We start from the raw sequence: 24,056 nt of genomic DNA on the forward strand, positions 1-24,056 counted from the left end.
AAGAATGGATTTCTAAAAGTAATATTATTATTCACAGCCAGACTGCCAATGTCACAGTCTGAGAGTACACTCATCAAGTGTGACCAGAGATACTCTTTTATAGACTATACAGGCTAAAAGGTAGCCCACACTATTCCCAACCCAGCAAAGCTTCCAGATTTTCCCACCTACCCAGTCAATTAATAATGTTTTCATAACATAGGTGGTTGTTATAAATAATCTATGACATGTCCAAAATATTTTATTGTAGAGCCAAAGTAGGATCATGCTTGAACCGGGCACCTCTTGTACATATTTCATGATCCTCTAAGACCATCACTCTCGGGGCTCTAACTGTGTCTTGCTGGTACAACCACACATGTGCACATCCATGCACAGTGTTTCCTCCCTGCCCTGGGGCCTGCTGGAGGCTGGAGTGCACAATCTAGAGACTGTGTGGGAGATGTAGGCGAGGATCCAGTCTCCATTCCCTGTGGAAGACAGTTCTGAGATACATTTCCTAAGGTTCTTCAGAAGACTCAAGCTTGAAGAACACCTGGTGGCTCAACTGGTTAAGTGTCCGACTCTTGATTTTGGCTGAGGTTATGATCTCAAGGTCCGGAGGTCAAGTCCCACTTTGGGCTCCTTACTGGGTGTGGAGCCTGCTTAAGATTCTCTGTGTCCCTCTCCCTCTGCCCCTCCTGCCCACTCTGTCTCTCTCTCTAAGAAAAAAAAAAAAAAAAAAAAAAGGAGATTCAGGCTGGACAGAGCTTCAGTAGTGGAAGCCCTTAGAGAAGATGTTCTCGTATTAGCCTTCTCTCCTTTCTTGCTTTCTGCCCCTTATACCACAGCCCGGTCCCATGAAATAAACTATCTATGTGCAAGCCTTTGTCTCAGGCTCGGTTTGAGGAGTCCAGGCAGCTCAACACTATATGGCTATGTCTTTCTGTAGCAACAAATATTTCATTTTCTCTTCAAAACAGATACCATCCTGAGAGAAAATCCCCAACTTAATACATAGCCTGGTAAAATGCTAAAACAGCTCTAAGTATCAGAAAAGAGAGGTCTGAGCCCTCATTTGTCTGTGAATCTACACACTGGGCCTCTGCCAACAGTGGGCTCTCTGCCACGGTGGGCGCACAGGGGATTGTGACCCTTGGAGGAAACACTTAGAGGACAGGGAGACAGAAGCCTAGGTTCGACTTTCAGCACTAAGTTATGCGATCTTATTATTGTTACCTATCTTAGATATTATGCACAAACAAAATAATGACTCCCATCTTGTAATACTTAAAGCGATCATACTGCTTTGCCTGCGCAAGGTCTGGCTGGCTGGGAAGTTGTGTTAACCTTTCAAGCCTGGGGTTCCTGCCAGCTTTCCACACTGCAATGGCCCGGCCTTCCAGCAGCATTTCCTCCAGGCTTCTGAAGAGAGGGGAAGCAGGTGGCTGGGTTGGCCAGGCCATTCTCCCCGGAGCCAGTAGGTGGTGCTGGGGCAGCATGGGACCCTGGGCTCAACAGGAGCTTAGCACTTCCTAGGTAGGAGAAATGAAATATGATTCTTCCTGAGACTTTAAGCAGGGAGTGTTGCATTTTGCAACTAAAGTCTCCAGTGCGTTTGTCTTGAACTCATTTCTGACTTTAGTCATCCCCAAAATTCAAAACCGTTACAAGGTTCTTTGAAAACCTGTTAAGCCAGAGGCCTTGTCTTACTCACCTTTGTGTGATCAAGACTAGCTACTTAGTAGAAGCTCTAGAAATCCTTTTGAAATAAACAAAGCATCTACATGATCTACATGGGTGAATCATTTATAGATGAATAAGCCGAGATTCTGGAAGGCAAAGTGGCTTGTTCAAGATCACACTAACAGCTTTTGACTAGCTGCAGACTTGACCCAGGGCTCCAGAATTTCTGTTGCTCCACACCACTCGGTTGCTTATTCTAAGAAGCACTGGATTATTCTCTTTATTTTATTAGTGTTTATGAAACATTTTTGAAAGTTTTTAAGCATTTACATTTAATATATAAATCAATCAATGAGAAATTCTGGGTCCATGTACAGAGAAATTCACCTCACAGGCAAATGTTTATTAATACATATATAGGATATTTAATTTTAAAAAATCTTCATGTTGAGGTTCGAAAACTTCAATTTGCATCTATTTCAAATTATTCAGTGTGGCATCATTATACACAGCAGGAAAATTATATGACAGTAAAACTTCATTTATCCAGCATTAGTGGGGTTACAGTAAGCTAATTAAAAATATGAAGTCACCAAATTCTACTTTTATAGTCCTCAAAACATTTTTGGAAAATGCTATTTTAGATGGGTAGCTTTCTTAAATATGGCATATATTTCTTGCCAGGAAAAATACGGCATATAATCTAAATGATTTGTTATGGCTGAGAGTCCCCACTGAACTTGTTTTGCCCTGTGCCGTGATACCATCCGGGGTGACAGAGGTCATATTTGACAACCAGCCCTGTTTACTCTGACAATAAAGGACTCTGCACAATCTTACCCATTTTAGTTCTTGCATCTGCATGTTTGGGTTTCTTGTTTTCTCTTCATTATCATGCTGTCCGTTCTGCTTCTCCCTGCTGTATCTGTCTTCTTCCTGTCTCTGTCTCTAATGGCTTTCTCCACACTGCCCACGGTCACCCAAAGCCACACACACACAACTTCTTCCAATTTATTGTGGGTTGGGAAATAATTGTCTGTAAAACTAAAATGAAAGAAAAACCCTGAAACTGTTGCCTTGTGTTAGAATACAGTACAAGAAATTTTGATAGGATCATTGACATACATGGCCTTTGTGTCTGAGTTCTGCCCCAGTTCCAATGGTGGTGAGTCCCATACTGCCAAGTGATGCTCGGATACCAGATGGATGTCCCACAATTCAGTTCAATAGTGACATCATCTATCTGGACACAACATCAAACCCCCCAGGTTAAGAGCTCAGTCCTACAAGACTGGCACCCTTCATACACACACACACACACACACACACACACACACACACTTCAGACATTAGCTGACTCACTGGTAATAGATGAAAGGCTCAAGTGACCACTTCCTTAGGTTTGGTTAATTTGCTACAACGGTTCACAGAATTCGGAGAAACATTGTACTTATTAGATTTCCAATTGATCATCAAAGGATAGAACTCAGGAACATCTAGATGGAAGAGCTAAGTAGGCCAAGGTAAGGGCAGAGCACTCCCATGCCCCTTCTCAAGCAGTCACTCTCCCTACTCTCTACCAACCCAGAAGCCCTTCAAGCCTCTGAAGGGTTTTATGAAGGCTTCAGTACAGAGGCATGATTGGTGAAATCATTGGCCTTTGGTGATGGAACTCAATCTCCAAGGCCCTTTCTTCTCAGTCCTCATTTCCAAAAGTCACTAACATTAACATTAACATAACATTAACATAAACTCAAGTGTGGTTAAAAGGAGTTTGTTATAAATATTAAGAAATCCTTACGACTCTTAAAACTTAGGAGATTCCAGGAGTTTTAAGAGCCCTGTCAGTAATGGGGAAGAAGACCAGACATATATTTCTTATTATAGTCACCATATCACAGAGTACTTGCTTTGGAGTGTGGAGGCTTTGGGGCTGACCATGCTCTAAGTCGTGAGATTCCTTGCCGAACAGCTTCGTTTTGTGAGGTTTTCACTTTTCTTGTTTATGATGTTTCATGTGCTTGGCATATCCGCTTAGCTCATTTTTAACTTTGGTGAGCTCTTGCCTAAACATTTGTAAAATGCAACACACCAATGTAGAGGGAGCTTAAATGCCAGCAACAGCCACATGAGTTTTAAGACCTTAAAAGAAATAAAATCTGACAATTTTCAAAGAAAAGAAACCCAGCAATATTTACTTGCCACAGTCTGGGAGAAAAGCCAGTATTTTCAGGGTAGCTATCCCCAGAGCCTCAATTTTAGAGAAGGAGCTGGAAGTCAAGGTTGCTGGCTGAGGACAGTATGTTCTAAAAGTATCCATACTTTCAGGAATGATGAGTAAATGTGTGGCCTGGCTCCAAACACCTTCTTTCTGAGCAGGACATTTCTTTGTCTGAAGACCTATTTGGTTGTTCTATAATTACTGGCCTTTTTATCTTAATTGTGGAACCGTGTCTAGTCTTCTTTATTGTGGGACATGTCACATCCTTGGCTTAATTGCAAAAATTTCAGTTTAAAAACAGCCCTATTATTAATGATATTATTCAACCAAACATGCTAAATCGAATATTGTCTATATTGCCCTTAATTTTAAATACTCCAGGGAATATAAAGATCTTTGGAATAACTTGATTTCAATACCATACATACACTTAGCTTCTTTGGTCCTTCACTGACTGGTCTTCATCCAAACTCTTCTTCGACTCTTTGTCATGCGTTGGCATCTTGGCTCCTCCTCCCTCTACTCTCTGAATGAGGAGTCTTCCCAAAGCATAACCTCTGGCCCTCTGCCTTCCCTGTCCATGGCCTCTCTGGAAGTACTCCTCCCTATTCACGACTCCACTAACAACCCATGCACAAAGCTCCCAAATGTACATCCCATACCAGCCACGCTCTCACCATCCTTTCAAGGTCAACTCAATTTTTCCAGTCACCCAATCTCAGAATCTAGAATAGTCTTTGACTATGTTAATCTTTCAATAGTCTTGAGATGTTAGGCAAACAACTTTATATCTATTTCTCCTTTAAAATGTTTCCAAATCCTGTATTTTTTGCTACACCTGCCCCTTCATCTGCCCCACATAAGCCTCTGGATAATTGTGCTTCCCTTCTAAATGATCTATCTGACTTCAATTTTCCTCTTCTTTAATCCCAGCTGCATATCATCATCAAACTCATTATTTTAAATACACTTTTCTAATTATATTACTTCCCCACTTAATAATCCGTATTGGTTCCTTTTTTAAGCTTACAACGTTCAGTATAAATTCCTCTGCCTGTCTGGCCAGGCTGGGTATGGGATCCAGGGTCAGCAGGTACAGTTTCATATCCATTTCTGTAACTTGTGATCTGCAAAATAGAGATAATCATACCTGCCTTTGAGGATTTTGTGAAAATTAAATAAGATTTGCAACATCAAGAACAGAACTTGAAAGATAGTGAATGTTTCTTTGGAAATATGTGCCATTTCCCACCCAGTCTGTATCTTGATGAGATTGAAAACAGTAACATTATTGACACGAGCAAATCAGGCAGGGTACTTATGAAATATATTTGACTAATGGCTACCTGAGGCTGGGAATGTTTGTTTCCCAGCAAATGTTTTGGAGACGGCACAGTTTCAGAGGTAAGTTCTACATTATGGCAGTAGTGGTGGGTGGCTGAGATGGCAGAGTTGGGAGGTCACTGGTGAGGAAGATTGTGATCCAGGATAACTACAATCATGAGACTGTTATGGTCCCAACCCAGGGGTCAGTGTAAGCATCACTAATTGTAGGCATACCAGATGTTGTGAGCCTTCTAAATTGATGTGGTGTGAGGTCCACAACATTGCCAATGATCCATTCTAGCCAAACATTCTTAAATTCTATCCATTAAGTCTTTAGACATAGTTTTCGTTTAGATACAATTTGCAGGAAACACAGATGTGGCCACTATGTCATGCAAGGCTCAGATCTCCTGCTGTTAGGAGAGTGGTTGACTGAGGATCCACACCTTTGCTAATCTCACACCTGCCAATAGCTGAGAGCTTCCGGGGTCCTAGTAGGCCATTCCTGTGGGGTGCAGGAGTTGTCTGGCCTGCAACTTTTAGCTAAGGGCTCTCCACAAGCCCAGTTGGAACTTTCTCAGAAATGCACAGAGTCTGTGACTCTACTTCCCAATTCCTTCCTTCCCTTACTTCACAAGACTCAGACTTGCATCATGGTCAGATAGCTCACCAAATCCCCTCCTCTCTCCCATTTATAATTTGAAGGCATATCCCTCCATAAATGTTTTACACATCTAATCTCATTTTAACATCTGTTTCTCAGATGACCAGAATTAACACTAATGATTCTAGGAGTTTTCAAAAAAATGGACAGTAGGATTGGGCTTGGAGATTGGCTCATTTATCTCACAGTGGACAAAGAGGATGTCATTCTGAGTGTTATATGAGATGAAGGTAGTGCCCAGCCAGAAGAAGGGCCTACTAAAGATTTTATTGGTGATAACCTGAGGAAAAGTGCCAGGGAAGGAGAATATCGTCGTGTGTTGAATTATTCAGGTATTTAAAAATATGTGGGGAACAATGCCTATAAGGATGGCAGAGTTAGCTGATTACCTCTGAATTGTACTGCTGCCTTGCAGAGGGATAATGGGAGACTGAGGACCATTAACAGGCTAAGTGTAAGAGGCAGATGGCCTCTTCAGTACCTTACAAAGCGGCCCTTGTCTCCTGCAGCAGAAAAGTGGACACAGCTGTGTAACAGACACAGGCCTCATAGAGTCACAGAGCTCCAGAGATGTTTAAATGCTCAGCCAAAGTCTGGTATGCTAAGGGCAGGACCAGTGGTATGCTGGACCCAGCTCTTCCTAGATCACGAGGGCCAATTATTAGTGTCTCTTCAGAGCTTCACATTTCATGACATCATATTCATATCTGAGTATCTAAATCTGAAATCAGCTGCTGTGGGATATTTATACCAAGGAAATCAGCAAATACTAAGATTCAGGGGGATTTCCCCCTCCTTTTCTGAGATCTGGTTGTTAAACACTTACCAGAACTCCCCTAGTCAGAGCCTAGGCTGGCAAAGCCTGAGATTCTGAAACATGGGATGGGAATACCTGGATTAAAATTCTAGAAAGCACTGGCTCTGCAGACCACCTGAACCATTAGAACCTACAGAGAAGGCCCACCCTTCACCAGGAAGAGCCAGCACTTCCTCCTGATCAAAGATGCTATAGAGGTCTTGCCTCTACAAAGCAATAGGTATTGCTTCCACTTCCTCTTCCAGACTCCAGGCCTGTAATTCAGATTCAATCCCAGCAAAATCTGTCTGGGAATATATTGGACCAGATAAAGGTAGAAGAAGAATATACATGGAAAGAGTTGCAAGAATTACCTAGAATGCCCTGACAGGAGCCAGGGGATACTCCTGACACTGGATTTTGACAATGCTTGGTAATGGGGAACAGAATATAAGACTGGATAAGCAAGAATCTATTTGATTTGGGGACACAGAATTTCAAACCCTGGCAAGAACTCCAGGGAGGGCCGCCAGATAAAATAAAAGCAGGTCTCATGCAATATTTGAGACATATTTATGCTATAAAGTATTTGTTGTTTATCTGAAAGTCAAATTTAACTAGCAACCCTAACCCCAAGAGACAGGGAAACTTGCTGCTAGGGAGTTCTTTGGAGCCTGGAGAAAGTGATGGCCAACCCTAAGTGAAGTAGTAATGTCTGACTTGTCCTGGCTGGAGGTGGAAAAAATAAAGAGGCTGAGGGAAGTGGGCATGCTGGAAAGCATGTTATGAGGTCAAAAGATACTCTAGGGTATTATGTTCCATGGGTGGCCCCCAAAGACACTCCATCCATTGAGGTCCTTGGCAATGCCCTCATGACAGGACAATGCCCTCACAACAGGCAATGCCCTCACGACTAGGAAATTTAGAGGTGCTTCTCTGCTGGCTGAAGTGACAGCAGGAGAGGTGAGCCTGGAGCTGAGCTCATGAGCCTCCATGGGGACAATGGGACCCCAAAATGACAAAAGCCAAGCTGCAGTCTGACAGATGCTGGGCAATTCCTCTGACAACCAAGGAGAGATGGCCAAGGGGACTTGTGGAGATATTGGCGTAAGATGGTGAGGAAACCCAGAATTTGCCCTCTTAGATACACTCATCAAGGTAACAGACACACACAAGAATAATCCTTACTTATAGCATTCTTCTAACAGTAGAACAATGCAAAAACCCTAAATACCTAGGGCCAGTTACATAAATTATACATTCAGTCCTAGAATGGACTCATTAAATAGAATTAGCTTGAGGTCTATGTGTTGAAGGAAAGATCTCTACAATGCAGTGTTAAGTGAAAACAGAAAGTAGTGAGTGTCAATGTGTATATTCACTTTGAGGCAATTCATCTAACCAATGGGTGCAGTTTTCTGTATGTATTTTATACTTTGGAAAAATATACTAATAAGCTGAAAGTGTAAATAGCATGATCTCATTTTATAAAAACTAACATCTCTGAGCATGTGTATGCATGTGTGTATATTATTATTATTATTACATGTGCACATGAGATGTATATTCTTGTTTGTCTATATGTATACATGTCTGTGTAAAGATGCAGATATGAGTCCGTTTGTGCATGTGTATACATGTGCCTATGCATGTACATGTGCATATATATATGTGCAAGAGGATGGCTGGGGGGCTGGGTTCTGGGATATACACACTTTGAATTTTTGGCCTACAACTTCTATTCTTTTTCTACTTAAAAGTTAAATTTTATACTTCTAAAAAAAAAAAAAGAAAGAAAAAGAAGGATGGAGAACTGCAGTCAGGAATTGGTACTGGAGGAGTATGGAAGGGCCCCTATTTTGATTCTCAACCTTTAACCTGAGTCTTCTCAGCCTCTTCTTGGAACAACTGAGGGAGGTTACTGTCTCCAGAGGACAGACAGGCTTCAATTAAGGCAAAGTGGTAGAGGGAATGTTTAGAGAAGGACTGGAGGAATTTGCTGATCCTTGAGTGGGAGTTCCAGAAAGCACAAGGGCCATACTGGGAGGAGATGGGGCGCAGTGAAGCAGTCACTCAGCAGAAAGAATATGCAGGATAGAATAGGAATGAGAATCCTAAGGAAACTAGATGATATATAAGGACTATGTTTTGGGAAATAACTGAAATCGTTTGAGGAGGGGGTGTTTAATTCTGATAGGTACTTGTAGGAAAGCCTAAAAGTGAAACCCAAGAGTAGGAAAGAAGGTTCTGTTGCCGAGAGCAAGTATGTGGCTGCTCTTGATAGCAAAGAGCAAACAAGCATGAAACCAATTCTTTCAATTGGTGCATGGGGGAATATGGTGGACGTGGGTGTGGGATGTGACCTATGCAAATCCATTAGTCTCCACTATGTAACCAGTCCACTTATTTATGGGATCAGCCTTCCTCTTACCTCATGCTTGCTTTGCCCTAGGAGTGGGAGGGTGGGTGGATAACAGTGAGGTAGGAGGTAGTTAGCATGCTCTAGCAGGCACAGCACAGTGGGCAAGGACCTGGGAAACAGGCAGAGCTTGGTGACGTACAGATGACCACAAAAGGTCAGCGAAGTACAGATAATACTAAAATACCATTTTAGGCCTTTGCAAAGGCGTTGGCTCTTACTCCGTGAGTTAGGTTAAATGATATATTTTTAAAAGGTCATTCTATTTCCGTTGGTTGGTAATTCCCCATTTCTCCCTCACTTCGGCTCCTGCCAGCCACCATTCTGCTCTCTGATTCTATGAGATTCACTACTTAAGATTCCTCATATACATGGAATTATGCAGTATTTGTCCTATGACTGGCTTATTTCCCTTAGCATGTCCTTATGTTGTTACATTCTGTAGAACTTCCTTCTTTTTAAGGCTGAATAATATTCTATTGTGTGTATATGCCAAATTTTCTTTTTCCATTCATCTGCTGAATATTTGGGTTGTTCCCACATCTTGGCTATTATGGATAGTGCTTTGATGAATATGGGAGTGCTAATATCTCTTTGAGATCCTGACTTTAGTTCTTTTGAGTAAACACCCAGAAGTGGAATTGTTGGCTCATATGGTAGTTCCATTTTTAATATTTTGAGGAAGCTCCATATGGTTTTCCACAGCAGCTGCACCATTTTGCATTCTCACCAACCATGGGAATTCCAGGGTCTCCACATATTCATAGAGATCTGCTATACCACATTCTCCCCATAGTTAACAATACTCAAAGGTAAACTTAAACATTTTGAAGAGGTTAGATCTCATGTTAGTGCTCTTACTACAATGAAATTTTTAAGAGATTTTAAAAAGGATTTTATTTATTTACTTGAAAGAGAGAGAGCATGAGCAAGGGAGGGGCAGAAGGAGACACAGATGCCCCACTGAGCAGGGAACCTGAGGCAGGGCTCAATCCCAGGACCCTGGGATCATGACCTGAGCTGAAGGCAGATACTTAACTGACTGAGCCACCCAGTTACTCCTATAAGTTTTTTTTTTTTTTTTTAAGGATCCTTCTAGCTGCTGTGTTGAGAATAGACAAAAGAGGCAAAGAAGCAGTCATTAGGACTTTATTACCGGGGGGAAAAAGTGATAGGCTACCAGGGTAGTAGCAGTGCAGTTGGTGATAACTCTTAGGATTCTGGAGATATTTTGTACATACAGGCAATTAGATTTCATAACAGATTGTGACCTTGAGATATTTTTCCTGAGCAACGAAAGGCACAATTGCATTCAAAGATGGAATCATCAACAGAGATGGGGATGTTTCCTGAAGGAGTAGATTTGGAGAAAGATCAAGAGTTCAGTGTAGGACAAGATAAGTTTGAGAAGTCAAGTAGACCTTTCAAGTTTCAGGAATGATTCAAGGGAGTTCTAAGCTCAAGAGATTTGGTACATATTTGGGAATTAAGAGCATATGGTTGGCACTTACCATATAAGTAAATGAGATTCCCAAAGGATGAGTGTAGATGGAAAAGAGAAGGGCATCAAGAAACGGGCTTTGGATAGGGTGGCCAACCTTCCCAGTTTGCTTGGGATGGACAGATTTCCTGAACATGAGATTTCCAGTTTTTTTTTAATTTTTTATTTATTTATGATAGTCACACAGAGAGAGAGGCAGAGACATAGGCAGAGGGAGAAGCAGGCTCCATGCACCAGGAGCCCGACATGGGATTCGATCCTGGGTCTCCAGGATCACGCCCTGGGCCAAAGGCAGGCGCTAAACCACTGCGCCACCCAGGGATCCCGAGATTTCCAGTTTTAAAACCGGATAAGTCCTGGAGTGCCTGGGTGGTTTAGTCAGTTAAGCATATGACTCTTGATTTCAGCTCATATCATGACCTCAGTGCTCAGCCCAGAATCTGCTCATGATTCTCTCTGTTCTCCTGTTCTGTCTCCTCTACTCTCCTTCTCAAATAAATAATAATAATAATAAACTCTTTTTTTTAATTTTTTTTTTATGATAGTCACAGAGAGAGAGAGAGAGAGAGAGGCAGAGTGAGAAGCAGGCTCCATGCAGGGAGCCCGATGCGGGACTCGATCCCAGGTCTCCAGGATCGCGCCCTGGGCCAAAGGCAGGCGCTAACCCGCTGCGCCACCCAGGGATCCCCTCAAATAAATAATAATAATAATAAAACAGGAGGGGGCAAGATGGCGGAAGAGTAGGGTCCCCAAGTCACCTGTCCCCATCAAATTACCTAGATAACTTTCAAATATTCCTGAAAACCTATGAATTCGGCCTGAGATTTAAAGAGAGAACAGCTGGAATGCTACAGTGAGAAGAGTTCACACTTCTATCAAGGTAGGAAGACGAAAAAAAAAAAAAGAAAGAAATAAAAGGCATCCAAGGGGGAGGGGCCCCGTGAGGAGCCGGGCTGAGGCCGGGGCGAGTGTCCCCAGGACAGGAAAGCCCCGTCCTGAGAAGCAGGAGCTTCACCAACCTTCCCTGGCGGAAAGGCGCTTGCAGGGAATTGGAGCAGGACCCCAGGAGGGCGGGGATGCCCTCAGGCTCCCAGGGGCACTAACAGACACCTGCACCGCGGGAGAGCATGCCACAGCCTGCGGCCGAGCTCCCTAAAGGGCTGCAGCGCACGCCCTGTGGGGCCCGGGAGCAGCTCGGAGGGGCCTGCGGGGTCCGGAGCCTGATTCCAGCGGCACAGGCCCCGGAGCCCAGGGCGCTGGGGGACACAGCCCAGGATCCGGCGCTACCCCTGGGACAGGCAGAAGCAAGGAGGGCACAGGACAGTGGGGACGCTCCTGCCGCTGGGCAGCCCCAAGCTGTGTAGATCGGCGCCCCCTGCCCCGGGAGCATCCAGGGCCCTGCAGACTGGGAGCTGCGGTAGTTACTGCAGGAGCTGACTCCAGGGCTGGAGGGCTGGCCGCTGCCATCCCTGTTGTTGTTCCTCCTGGGACCTCACAGGATAAACAACCCCCACTGAGCCTCACAGTGGCCTCACCGGATAAACAGGATAAACAACTCTCACTGAGCCGTGCACTAGGCAGGGAGCTGAGCAGCTCCCCCAGGTGCTCACACCTGAGAATCAGCACAGCAGGCCCCTCCCCGCAGAAGACCAGCTAGACGGACAGGGGAAAAGCAAGTTATTGACGAAGCAGCACTGGAAGCTCCAGGGGAAGTCCAGGGATTTACAGTATATAGAATCAGACGATACTCCCCCTTGTTTTTTGTTTTCTGTTTGCTTCCCTCCCGCCCTTTTTTCCTGAGGAAGGAAAACCCCACCTCAAAAGAAAAAATCAGAAACAGTCCTCTCTCCCACAGAATTACAAAATTTGGATTACTATTCAATGTCAGAAAGCCAATTCAGAAGCACTATTATACAGCTAACGGTGGCTCTAGAAAAAATCATAAAGGATTCAAGAAACTTCATGACTGCAGAGTTTAGATCTAACCAGGCAGAAGTTTTTTTTGGGTATAGAACCTTTACCTCTTTGGTTAGGTTTATTCCTAGGTATCTTATGCTTTTGGGTGCAATTGTAAATGGGATTGACCCCTTAATTTCTCTTTCTTCAGTCTCATTGTTAGTGTATAGAAATGCCACTGACTTCTGGGCATTGATTTTGTATCCTGCCACGCTACCAAATTGCTGTATGAGTTCTAGCAATCCTGGGGTGGAGGCTTTTGGGTTTTCTATGTAGAGTATCATGTCATCTGCAAAGAGGGAGAGTTTGACTTCTTCTTTGCCAATTTGAATGCCTTTGATTTCTTTTTGTTGTCTGATTGCTGAGGCTAGGACTTCCAGTACTATGTTGAATAGCAGTGGTGAGAGTGGACATCCCTGTCTTGTTCCTGATCTTAGGGGAAAGGCTCCCAGTGCTTCCCCATTGAGAATGATATTTGCTGTGGGCTTTTCGTAGATGGCTTTTAAGATGCTGAGGAATGTTCCCTCTATCCCTACACTCTGAAGAGTTTTGATCAGGAATGGATGCTGTATTTTGTCAAATGCTTTCTCTGCATCTATTGAGAGGATCATATGGTTCTTGTTTTTTCTCTTGCTGATATGGCCAATCACATTGATTGCTTTACAAGTGTTGAACCAGCCTTGCATCCCCGGGATAAATCCCACTTGGTCATGGTGAATAATCTTCTTAATGTATTGTTGGATCCTATTGGCTAATATCTTGTTGATAATTTTTGCATCTGTGTTCATCAGGGATATTGGTCTGTAATTCTCCTTTTTGGTGGGGTTTTTGTCTGCTTTTGGAATTAAGGTGATGCTGGCCTCATAGAACGAGTTTGGAAGTACTCCATCTCTTGCTATCTTTCCAAACAGCTTTAGTAGAAGAGGTTTCTTCTTTAAATGTTTGATAGAATTCCCCTGGGAAGCCATTTGGCCCTGGAATTTTGTGTCTTGGGAGGTTTTTGATGACTGCTTCAATTTCCTCCCTGGTTATTGGCCTATTCAGGTTTTCTATTTCTTCCTGTTCCAGTTTTGGTAGTTTGTGGCTTTCCAGGAATACATCCATTTCTTCTGGATTGCCTAATTTATTGGCGTATAGCTGCTCAAAATATGTTTTTTAAATCGTTTGTATTTCCTTGGTGTTGGTAGTGATCTCTCCTTTCTCATTCATGATTTTTGAGTCTTCTTTCTCTTCTTTTTAATAAGGCTGGCTAATGGTTTATCTCTCTTATTAATTCTTTCAAAGAACCAACTCCTGGTTTTGTTGATCTGTTCCACAGTTCTTCTGGTCTCTATTTCATTGAGTTCTGCTCAAATCTTTATAAACTCTCTTCTTCTGCTGGGTGTAGGATCTATTTGCTGTTTTTTTTTTTCTCCAGCTCCATTAGGTGCAAGGTTAGCTTTTGTATTTGAGTTCTTTCCAGTTTTTGGATGGATGCTTGTATTGTGATGTATTTCCCCCTCAGGACTGCTTTTGCTGTATCCCAAAGATTTTCAATGATTGTATCTTCATTCTCATTAGTTTCCATGAATCTTTTTAATTTTTCTCTAATTTCTTGGCTGACCCTGTCATCTTTTAGCAGGATGGTCCTTAACCTCCACGTGTTTGAAATCCTTCCAAACTTCTTGTTGTGATTTAGTTCTAGTTTCAAAGCATTATGGTCTGAAAATATGCAGGGGACGATCCTAATCTTTTGGTATTGGTTAAGACCAATGAGACTGAAGAAAGAGAAATTAAGGAGTCAATCCCATTGGCAATTGCACCCAAAAGCATAAGATACCTAGGAATAAACCTAACCAAAGAGGTAAAGGATCTATACCAAAAAAAAAAACTACAGAACACTTCTGAAAGAAATTGAGGAAAACACAAAGAGATGGAAAAATATTCCATGCTCATGGATTGGAAGAATTAATATTGTGAAATGTCAATGTTACCCAGCGCAATTTACACATTTAATGCAATCCCTATCAAAATACCATGGACTTTCTTCAGAGAGTTGGAACAAATTATTTTAAGATTTGTGTGGAATCAGAAAAGACCCCAAATAGCCAGGGGAATATTAAAAAAGAAAACCATATCTGGGGGCATCACGATGCCAGATTTCAGGTTGTACTACAAAGCTGTGGTCATCAAGACAGTGTGGTACTGGCACAAAAACAGACACATAGATCAATGGAACAGAATAGAGAATCCAGAAGTTGGCCCTCAACTTTATGTCAACTAATATTCAACAAAGGAGGAAAGACTATCCATTGGAAGAAAGACAGTCTCTTCAATAAATGGTGCTGGGAAAATTGGACATCCACATGCAGAAGAATGAAACTAGACCACTCTCTTTCACCATACACAAAGATAAACTCAAATGGATGAAAGATCTAAATGTGAGACAAGATTCCATCAAAATCCTAGAGGAGAACCCAGGCAACACCCCTTTTGAACGTGGCCACAGTAACTTCTTGCAAGATACATCCATAAAGGCAAGAGAAACAAAAGCAAAAATGAACTATTGGGACTTCATCAAGATAAGAAGCTTTTGCACAGCAAAGGATACAGTCAACAAAACTAAAAGACAACCTACAGAATGGGAGAAGATATTTGCAAATGATGTATCAGATAAAGGGCTAGTTTCCAAGATCTATAAATAACTTATTAAACTCAACAGCAAAGAAACAAACAATCCAATCATGAAATGGGCAAAAGACATGAACAGAAATCTCACAGAGGAAGACATAGACATGGCCAACAAGCACATGAGAAAATGCTCCGCATCTGTTGTTGTAATATTTGATCTCTTGTTCTTAGTTCCTGAAATTTCTTCAGAGCCACAAAGTGAGAATGGGAGCTAGTTGCCAGGGGATCCAATGATGAATAGAGGGGTGGGACTTTGAGTCCCAACTCTGATTATCAGGGAAGGGAGAGGTTCTGGAGGTTGAATCAGTCACCAGTGGCCAACGATTTAATAAAGAATGCCTATGTAATGAAGCCTTTATCAAAACCAAAAAAGAAAAAAAAAAGAGGGGATTTGGAAAGTCTCCAGTTTAGAAAACCAGAACACTTCCATTCGCCACCATGTCAGGCCCAAACTCCAGGAGCATAGAAACTCTGTTATTTGGGACCTTACCCTATGTATCTCTTCATCTATCTGGCTGTTGATTTGTATCCTTTAATATCCTTTGTAATAAAGCAGTAAAATAGTGAGTAAACAGGTTTCCTAAGTTCAGTGGCCATTTTAGCAAATTAATTGAGCCCAAGGAAGTGGTCATGGGAACTTTGATTTACAGCCATCTGTGAGAAGTACAGGTATCGATCTGGACTCATGATTGGCATCTGAAGCCCGTTCTAGCAAATCAATTGAACCTAAGGAAGTAATTGTGGGAACCTATAACCTATAACCAGTGGGTCAGAAACACAGGTAACAATCTGAGTTTGCAACTGGCATCTGAAGTAAAGGGCAATCTTAGAAGATCAGGCCCTTAACCTGTGGATATGATGCTATCTCTGGCTAGATAGTGTCAGAATGTAGCATACCCAGAGGATGTTGGAGAATAGTTGGGTGTGTAGGGGAAAACATATTCAAAGGTGAAAAGGTGGGGCAATTAGGCAACATAAAGGAATAAAATTCATCTAAATTAGAAAGGTAAAATTAAAACTGTCCCTATTAGCAGATGACATGATTTTATGTATAGAAAATTCTAAAGAATCCAAAGACATACATGAACCCTACTATAACTATTAAGTTTATTCAGCAAAGTTGGAGGGAACAACAGCAACACACAAAAAAATCAATGTTTCCAGCATCAACCATCAACAAAGTAAAAAGAAAACATACAGAATGGGAAAAATACTTGTAAATCATATATTTGAAAAAGGGGTTAATAACCAAAATATATAAAGAACTATAACTCAATAGTAAAAAACCAAATAACCCAATTAAAAAGGTGGGCAAAGGCCCTGACTAGACATTTCTCCAAAGAAGACACATGAAAAACAAACAGGTACTTGAAAAGATGCTCAACATCACTGGTCATTAGGGAAATGGAAAACCAAACTACGGTGAGATATCACCTTGCACCCGTTAGGACAGTCATCATCAGGAAGATAAGAGATAACTGATATTGTAGTAGACATGGAGGAAAGGGAGCCCTTTTGCATTGGTGTGATTGTTAGATGGTGCAGCCACTATGGAATACAGTATGGAGGATCCTCACAAAATTAGAAGTAGAACTACCAAAAAAAAAAAAGAAGAAGAAGAAGAAGAAGAAGAAGAAGAAGAAGAAGAAAAGAGAAGAAGAAGAAGAAGAAGAAGAAGAAGAAGAAGAAGAAGAAGAAGAAGAAGAAGAAATAGAACTACCATATGATTCAGCAATTCCACTTCTGGGAATATATCCAAATGAAACATAAAGACTAACTTAAAAAGATATCTCCACCTCTACATTTATAGCATCATTATTTACAATAGCCAAGATATGTAAACAACCTAATTGTTTATTGATGGATGGCAGGATAAGGAAGTTGCGGTATGTATAAGACAATAGAATACTATTCAGCCATAAAGAAGAAAAGAATACTATCACAACATAGGTGAAACCTGAGGGCATTATGCTAAATAAAATGGGTCAGACAAAGACAAATACTGTGTAATCTCACATGTGGAATCTAAACAAAATGAAATAAAAATGTGTAGAAAAAGAGATTACTTGTAGTTATCAAAGATAGAGGTGGGAGGCAGGGGAATTAGAGGAAGGTGGTCAAAAGGTACAATTTTTCAGTTATAAAATAAACAAGTACTAGGGCTATATGGACAATATGAGGACTATAGGTAAAACTGCTATATGATTTATAGGGAAGTTAAAAGAATAATTCCTAGGAGTTCTTACCACAAGAAAAAAATATTTTTCCTTTTTTCTTTTTTTTATTGTATCTATATGAGAAGATGCATATTAGCTGAACCTATTGTGGTAATCATTTCACAATATATGTAAATCAAACCATCATGCTGTATACCTTAAACTTTTTTTTTATTTATCTTAAACTTTTATGGTGATGTATGTCAATTATTTCTCAATAAAACTGGAAAACAGTTAATTGTGTTTCTATTCAGCAGCAATGAACAATTAAAAAGCAAATTAAAGAAACAATTCAATTTACAATAACATCTAAAAGAATAAAATGCTTAGGAATAGATTTAATCAAAGAGGCAAAATACCTGTATACTGGAAACTATAAAAATTACTGAAAGAAATTAAATATCTAAATATTTAAATGGAAAGACATCTCTGATAATGAGTACTAAGACAATAGTGGTAAGATGTTAACACTACCCAAAGAAATCTATAGATTCAATGCAATCCCTATCAAAATTCTGATTATCTTTTTTTTTCTTTTCAGAAAAGCAAAAGCCAATTTTCAAATTTTTATGGACTTGAATAACCAAAACAATCTTGAAGAATAAAAAAACAAATTTGAAGGATTCACAGTTCCTAATTTCAAAACTTAGTCCAAATCTACAGTAACCAAAACGATGTGTTACTGGCTTAATTACAGACATATAGACCAGTGAAATAAAATTGAGAGACCAGAAATAAACCCTCGCATATATGGTCAACTGATTTTCAACAAGGGTGCCCAGACCATTCAATGGAGAAAGAACAGTTTCTTCAGCAGATGGTGTCCGGATGATTGGGACATTCACATGCAAAAGAATGAAAATGGACTCCTATATCACATACTATACAAATACTAACTAAAAAATGGGCCAAAGACCTAAACGTAAGGGCTAAAATAATAGAACTCAGAAGAAAATATAGGGGAAAATTCTTATTACATTAGGTATGGGAATGATCTCTGAATAGGAAAAACAAAATCATGAACACCAGAAGAAAAAATAAAGTTGCATTCATCATGATTGAAAAACCTTCATACATCTAAGAATGTTATCAAGAAAGAGAAAAAGGCAACCTACAGAATGGGGGAAAATATTTGTAATCCATACAACTTGGCCTTAATATCTAGAATATAGAAAGAACTCTTTTTTAAGGAAGTATTTAAACTTTAATTCCAGTAGAGCTAACGTAGTGTTATATTGGTTTTAGGTGTATGATTAGAATATATAAAGAACTCTTACGGGATCCCTGGGTGGCGCAGCGGTTTGGGGCCTGCCTTTGGCCCAGGGTGCGATCCTGGAGACCCGGGATCAAATCCCACGTCGGACTCCCAGTGCATGGAGCCTGCTTCTCCCTCTGCCTGTGTCTCTGCCTCTCTCTCTCTCTCTCTCTCTCTCTCTCTGTGACTATCATAAATAAATAAAAATTAAAAAAAAAGAACTCTTACAACTCAACAACAACAGAAACATACCAATTAAAAAATGGGTAAAGGACTTTGCTAGAGGTCTCTCTGACGAAGATATGTAAATGAAAAGATATATACATGAAAAGATTCTCCACATGATTAGTCATTAGGGAAATGCAAAACCAAACCGCAATGAGATACCACTTCACACCCACCGGGATGGGTATAACAACAACAAAAAAGTTGAAAAAAACAAGTGTTGGCCAGGACGCAGAGAAATTGCAACCTCATACATTGTTAGTGGAAATGTAGAATGGCTCAGCTGCTCTGGTTCAGTTCCTCAAAAGTTAAATCTGGAATCACCATACACTCAATACTTACACTCCTAGATATATACCCAAACTGAAGACAGGCATTTAAACAATAAATTGTTCACAGACCTTCATAGCAGCACTATTCATAATAGCCAAAAGATAGAAACAACTTAAGTATCTGTCCATGTGTGAATGCACAAACAAGTGGTATATCCATGCAATGGAATATTATTTGGCCACAAAAAAGAATAAAATATGAATACATGCTATTATGTGGCTGAATCTCTTTTTTAAGTTTAAAAAAATTGTATTTAAATTCAATTAATTAATAATTGTTTTCAGAGATAGAGGTCAGTGATTCAACAGTCTTACATGATACCCAGTGCTCATTACATCATGTGCCCTCTTTAAGGTCCATCACCCAGTTACCCCATCCACCCACACCCTTCCCCTCCAGCAACCCTTAGTTTGTTTCCTATGATGAGTCTTTTATGGTTCTCTGATTATGTCTTGTTTTATTTTTTCCTCTCTTCCCTTATGATCCTCTGTTTTGTTTCTTAAATTCCACAAAAGAGTAAGATCATAAGATAATTATCTTTCTCTGATTGACTTATTTCACTTAACACAATATCCTCTAGTTCCATCCATGTCTTTGCAAATGGCAAGATTTCATTTTTTTGATGGCTGTGTTCCATTGTATATATATATATATATATACCACATCTTCTCTATTTATTCATCTGTTGATGGCATCTGGGCTCTTTTCATAGTTTGGCTATTGTGGTCATTGCTGCTCAAAGCATCAGGGTGCAGGTGCCCCTTCGGATCACTACATTTTTATCTTTGGGTAAATACCTACTAGTGCAATTGGTGGGTCATAGGGTAGCTCTATTTTCGATTTTTTGGAGAGTTTCCATACTGTTTTCCAGAGTGGGTGCGCCAGCTTACATTCCCACCAACAGTGTCTGAGGGTACCCCTTTCTCTGCATTATGTGGCTGAACCTTAAAAACAGGCTAAATGAGGGGCACCTGGGTGGCTCAGTCAGTTACGCATCTGCCTTCAGCTCAGGTCATGATCCTACAGTCCCAGAATTGGGCCTCATATCCTGTTCCTCTGCTCAATGAGGAATCTGCTTTTTCCTTTCCTTCTGTCCCTCCCCACAACTCATGTTCTTTCACTCGCTCGCTCACTGTCTCACTCTCTCTCTCTCTTAAATAAATAAATAAATAGTCTTAAAAAAGAACATGCTAAATGAAAGAAGCCAGACGCAATGGGTCATGTATTGTATGATTCCATTTATATGAATGCCAAGAATAGGTAAATCCATGAAGAGAAGAAGCCAATTAGTGTTTGCCAGGGCTGGGGGATAAGAGAACAGGGAGAGAGTCCTTGAAGGGTGCAGGGATTTCTGTTTTGGGGATAAACATGTCTAGATAAACACTAGATAGAGTGTTGGTTGCACAGCACTGTGAATGTACTAAATGCCACTGAATCTGTAACAGGTAACCACCCCAAAGTGGTTAATTTTATGCTATGTGAATTTCACTTCCATAGAAGTAAAGATGAGAGAAGAGAAGGACGGAAATTGCAGGCAGTGAATCTCGATAACGTTTAAGTTTTGCTATAGATGGGACTACAGAAATGGAAGGAACTGTGGCTGACAGAAGTGGAGTCAATAGGATTGGTTTTGTTTTAAGATGGGAGAAAACAGTGTTTTATTTATTTATTTTTAAAAAATCTTAAAAGTGTATTTCTTTGCTGATGAGAATGACCTGTCAGAGAGCTGGTGACTTAGGAATGGGAGATAAGAATGACAAAAAGATATCCTTGGGCAAATGAAAGGGTTCGGTTTTACCTCCTACAGAGATTTACCCTTGATCATATCTGCAAGGGCATCCCCTAAAGCGAGGCAGCCATAGACAAACAAAAAGACTAATTGGACTTAACCTACATTGTGTAATAAACACGAGGAGATAAATACCATGAAGTATATAAAATACACAAGCATGGCAATGCTGTTCTGGAGTTACCCATTCCTCCTGATTCAGGCACTGGTAAACCCACAGGCTACCATGGGTCACATGGGCAGGGAAATACTTGTCTTTGACCTCTTTTCCTTTTTTCCTGAGACCACAGAATTTATTGGTCTCGTTTCCTATCTCATACTGTTTGACATCCATCTCAACCTAATCTGTATGGATTGGCTACCACCTCTTAGTACAAACTGTGTTTAGTATCTAACTTGAATTATTTCAATTCAAAGTCTTCAAGGTTCAGATACTTTCAATCCCAGCTATACAGGTTTTATCACAGAATTTCTATTACTAAAGTTTTTGAGTTCCTGTGGCATTTTACACATGATGCAATACATACAGCTTAAGAGATAGAACTTGATCTAAATATGAATGCCTCTGCAGATGCATTTTGCAAAATGCCTGCTACCTCTGAATTATTTCTACAAATGTCTTCCTCAGCCAGACTGGGGAGTGTGGGGTTATAGCTTTCTCTGGAGTTAAGAGGGTATCACCCTCCAATTGCAATGCCATCTTAAAGATCTTCCCTGACTTCAGTTTATCAGAGGTACTTGCACTATGTCCATCTCCTATATCTGTCTAACACACATCTTGATTCTAGAAATTAATTTTTTAAATTCTCTGTTTACAATTTTATGAGGATTTTCTGGGTTTATGCCTTTACCTGGTAACTTTTACCCAGAGGCTCCTGAAGAGCTTGCCCTGGGCAGAAACAACACATTGTCATTTTCTAAGGATGGTTCTGGCCACGCTATCTCCTCAGGACCCAAAAGGGTGCCTAATGGCTGCCTATCTATACATTAGAGGTATTGACATTCAGTCAGAGATGTGATTTCAAACTACATATTGTCATGATGCATTTGAAACCAAAAGTGCTGCTAGTTTTCTTCTCTATCGTATAGGGGACTACATAGCAATAGAACTGGCATACCAAGTATTTTTTAATTGGGGAAAGAGAAACATGTTCATACAGAAAAAAAAGCTAAACCAGAGTACATACTTTAATAACATAGTATATGCTCAGAATTCAGTCTTTTTTTTTTTAAAGATTTTATTTACTTATTAGAGAGAGAGAGAGAGAGAGAGAGAGAAAGAGAGGTAGAGACACAGGCAGACGGAGAAGCAGGCTCCAGGCAGGGAGCCTGACGTGGGACTCGATCCTGGAACCCCAGGATCACACCCTGGGTCGAAGGCGGCGCTAAACCGCTGAGCCACCTGGGCTGCCCCAGTCTTTTTTATTGTACAAAATCTATTTAAAGAAAATGCCTTATGTTTCTAATTTTAATGAAGGTGACTATAGTGGCTCAGTTCTAATAAGAATCTGGATATCAGGCAGCCTCGGTGGCTCAGCGGTTTAGTGCTGACTTTGGCCCAGGGCACGATCCTGGAGACCCAGAATCGAGTCCCACATCGGACTCCCTGCATGGAGCCTCCTTCTCCCTCTGCCTGTGTCTCTGCCTCTCTCTCTCTCTCTCTCATGAATAAATAAAATCTTTACAAAAAAATAATCTGGATATCATTTAATTCTAACTAATTTTGTCATTAACATTTTACTTGGGCTATAAAAACCATTATTTCTTCCTAGTATCAACATGGCTCACAAGAAAACTCTATAGGATTGATTCAGCCAGAGTACAGAGGTAAGTTCTGATTATGCCCCGATTATACAAGATTTGTCATAAAACTAGTTGGAATGACACTAAAAAAATCATTATTAGACTCTCACAAAAGACAACTAAAAATACTCTCACATTGTATTGTGATGAAAGCCTCTTTGGAGTTCTCTATCCATTGATTGTTTTTTTTCCAATCTGATTGTGTAAACCTAAAATAAATGCAATATTGAGTGTTAGAAAAATATTCTAAGAAGCTATTGTTTATAGGACATATATAACTATAAGTCAACAGTCTAGTGATCTAGGATCATCTGCATTCGGTATTAAATAGAAAGATTAAAGGATTGTATGTTTTATTTAGCCATAGGCTGAATAACTACTTCATTCATCTTTGTTCTCCTATGGTGCATGAAAGAATCCAAGGTTATTTCAAAATAACAAATCCAAAGTCCTACTCCATGAGCCAAGAGCTAAGCTATACCAGCCATGACATTGAGATTATTTCAATCTCATTAAGTAGTTGTCCCTGGATGGGCATATAAGGAACACTCTGAAGGATCTTCAGTGTAAGGAACACTCTGAAGGATCTTCAGTGTTCACAAAAGTGGCCCTGCAATATTTCCTTTTAACTTGATCATCTGATATGGACTGAATGTTCATATGTTGACCTCTAACCCCAGTGTGACAGTGTTAGAAGATCGGGCTGTTGGGAAGTGATTAGGTCATGAGGGTGAATCTCATGAATAGGATTAGTGCCCTCATGGTAAGAGGCCAGAGAGCTAAGCTGAGCCATATGAGGACACAGCAAGAAGGCAAACATCTGTAAACCAGGAAGAGGGCTCTCACCCAGGCACTGAATCAGCCCCCACTTTGATCTTGGACTTCCCAGCTTCCAGATCTATGGTTTTTTGTTATAGCAGCCTGATCTGAGATCTTCCTTCACTTTTCCTTTTATTCTCATTTTTTCACCTTAACTTGTCTTCTGTTCTCATGTGTACATAACTAAAATAGTTTGAAAGACTAATTTTCTACCTTTCCAGGTCTTGACCTTTGCTTTGTTTTAGTTGGAGTAAGAACTTTATTGCTATAACAAAGGCCAAAATAACAGTAGCTTTAACAAGATAGGGAGACTGTACATCCACCCCATGTAATGGTATGAGTGCAAATGGCACAGAGCTGATATGCAGCTCTGTGATGTTGGGGAGCTAGATTCCTTG

General features: G+C 40.6%; 1 long non-coding RNA gene across 3 annotated transcripts; it reads right to left on the reverse strand.

Annotated features, from left to right (window-relative positions):
- Positions 1-883: 883 nt before the first annotated feature.
- Positions 884-18,871, reverse strand: LOC144315110 (uncharacterized). 3 transcript variants are annotated; one of them, XR_013380893.1, is made up of 4 exons: positions 18,712-18,871; positions 2,791-5,013; positions 2,506-2,709; positions 884-1,514 (listed from the first exon to the last, which is right to left on the reverse strand). It is a non-coding gene; the product is annotated as an uncharacterized LOC144315110 (long non-coding RNA). The 3 variants fall into 3 exon arrangements; XR_013380894.1 differs by lacking the exon at positions 884-1,514 and having other exon boundaries at positions 2,089-2,709; positions 2,791-2,908; positions 4,917-5,013; XR_013380892.1 differs by lacking the exon at positions 884-1,514 and having other exon boundaries at positions 2,089-2,709.
- Between the last annotated feature and the right edge of the window lie 5,185 nt (positions 18,872-24,056).

The sequence above is a fragment of the Canis aureus genome, chromosome 6 (genome assembly GCF_053574225.1).
Source record: "Canis aureus isolate CA01 chromosome 6, VMU_Caureus_v.1.0, whole genome shotgun sequence".
Lineage (NCBI taxonomy): Eukaryota > Metazoa > Chordata > Mammalia > Carnivora > Canidae > Canis > Canis aureus.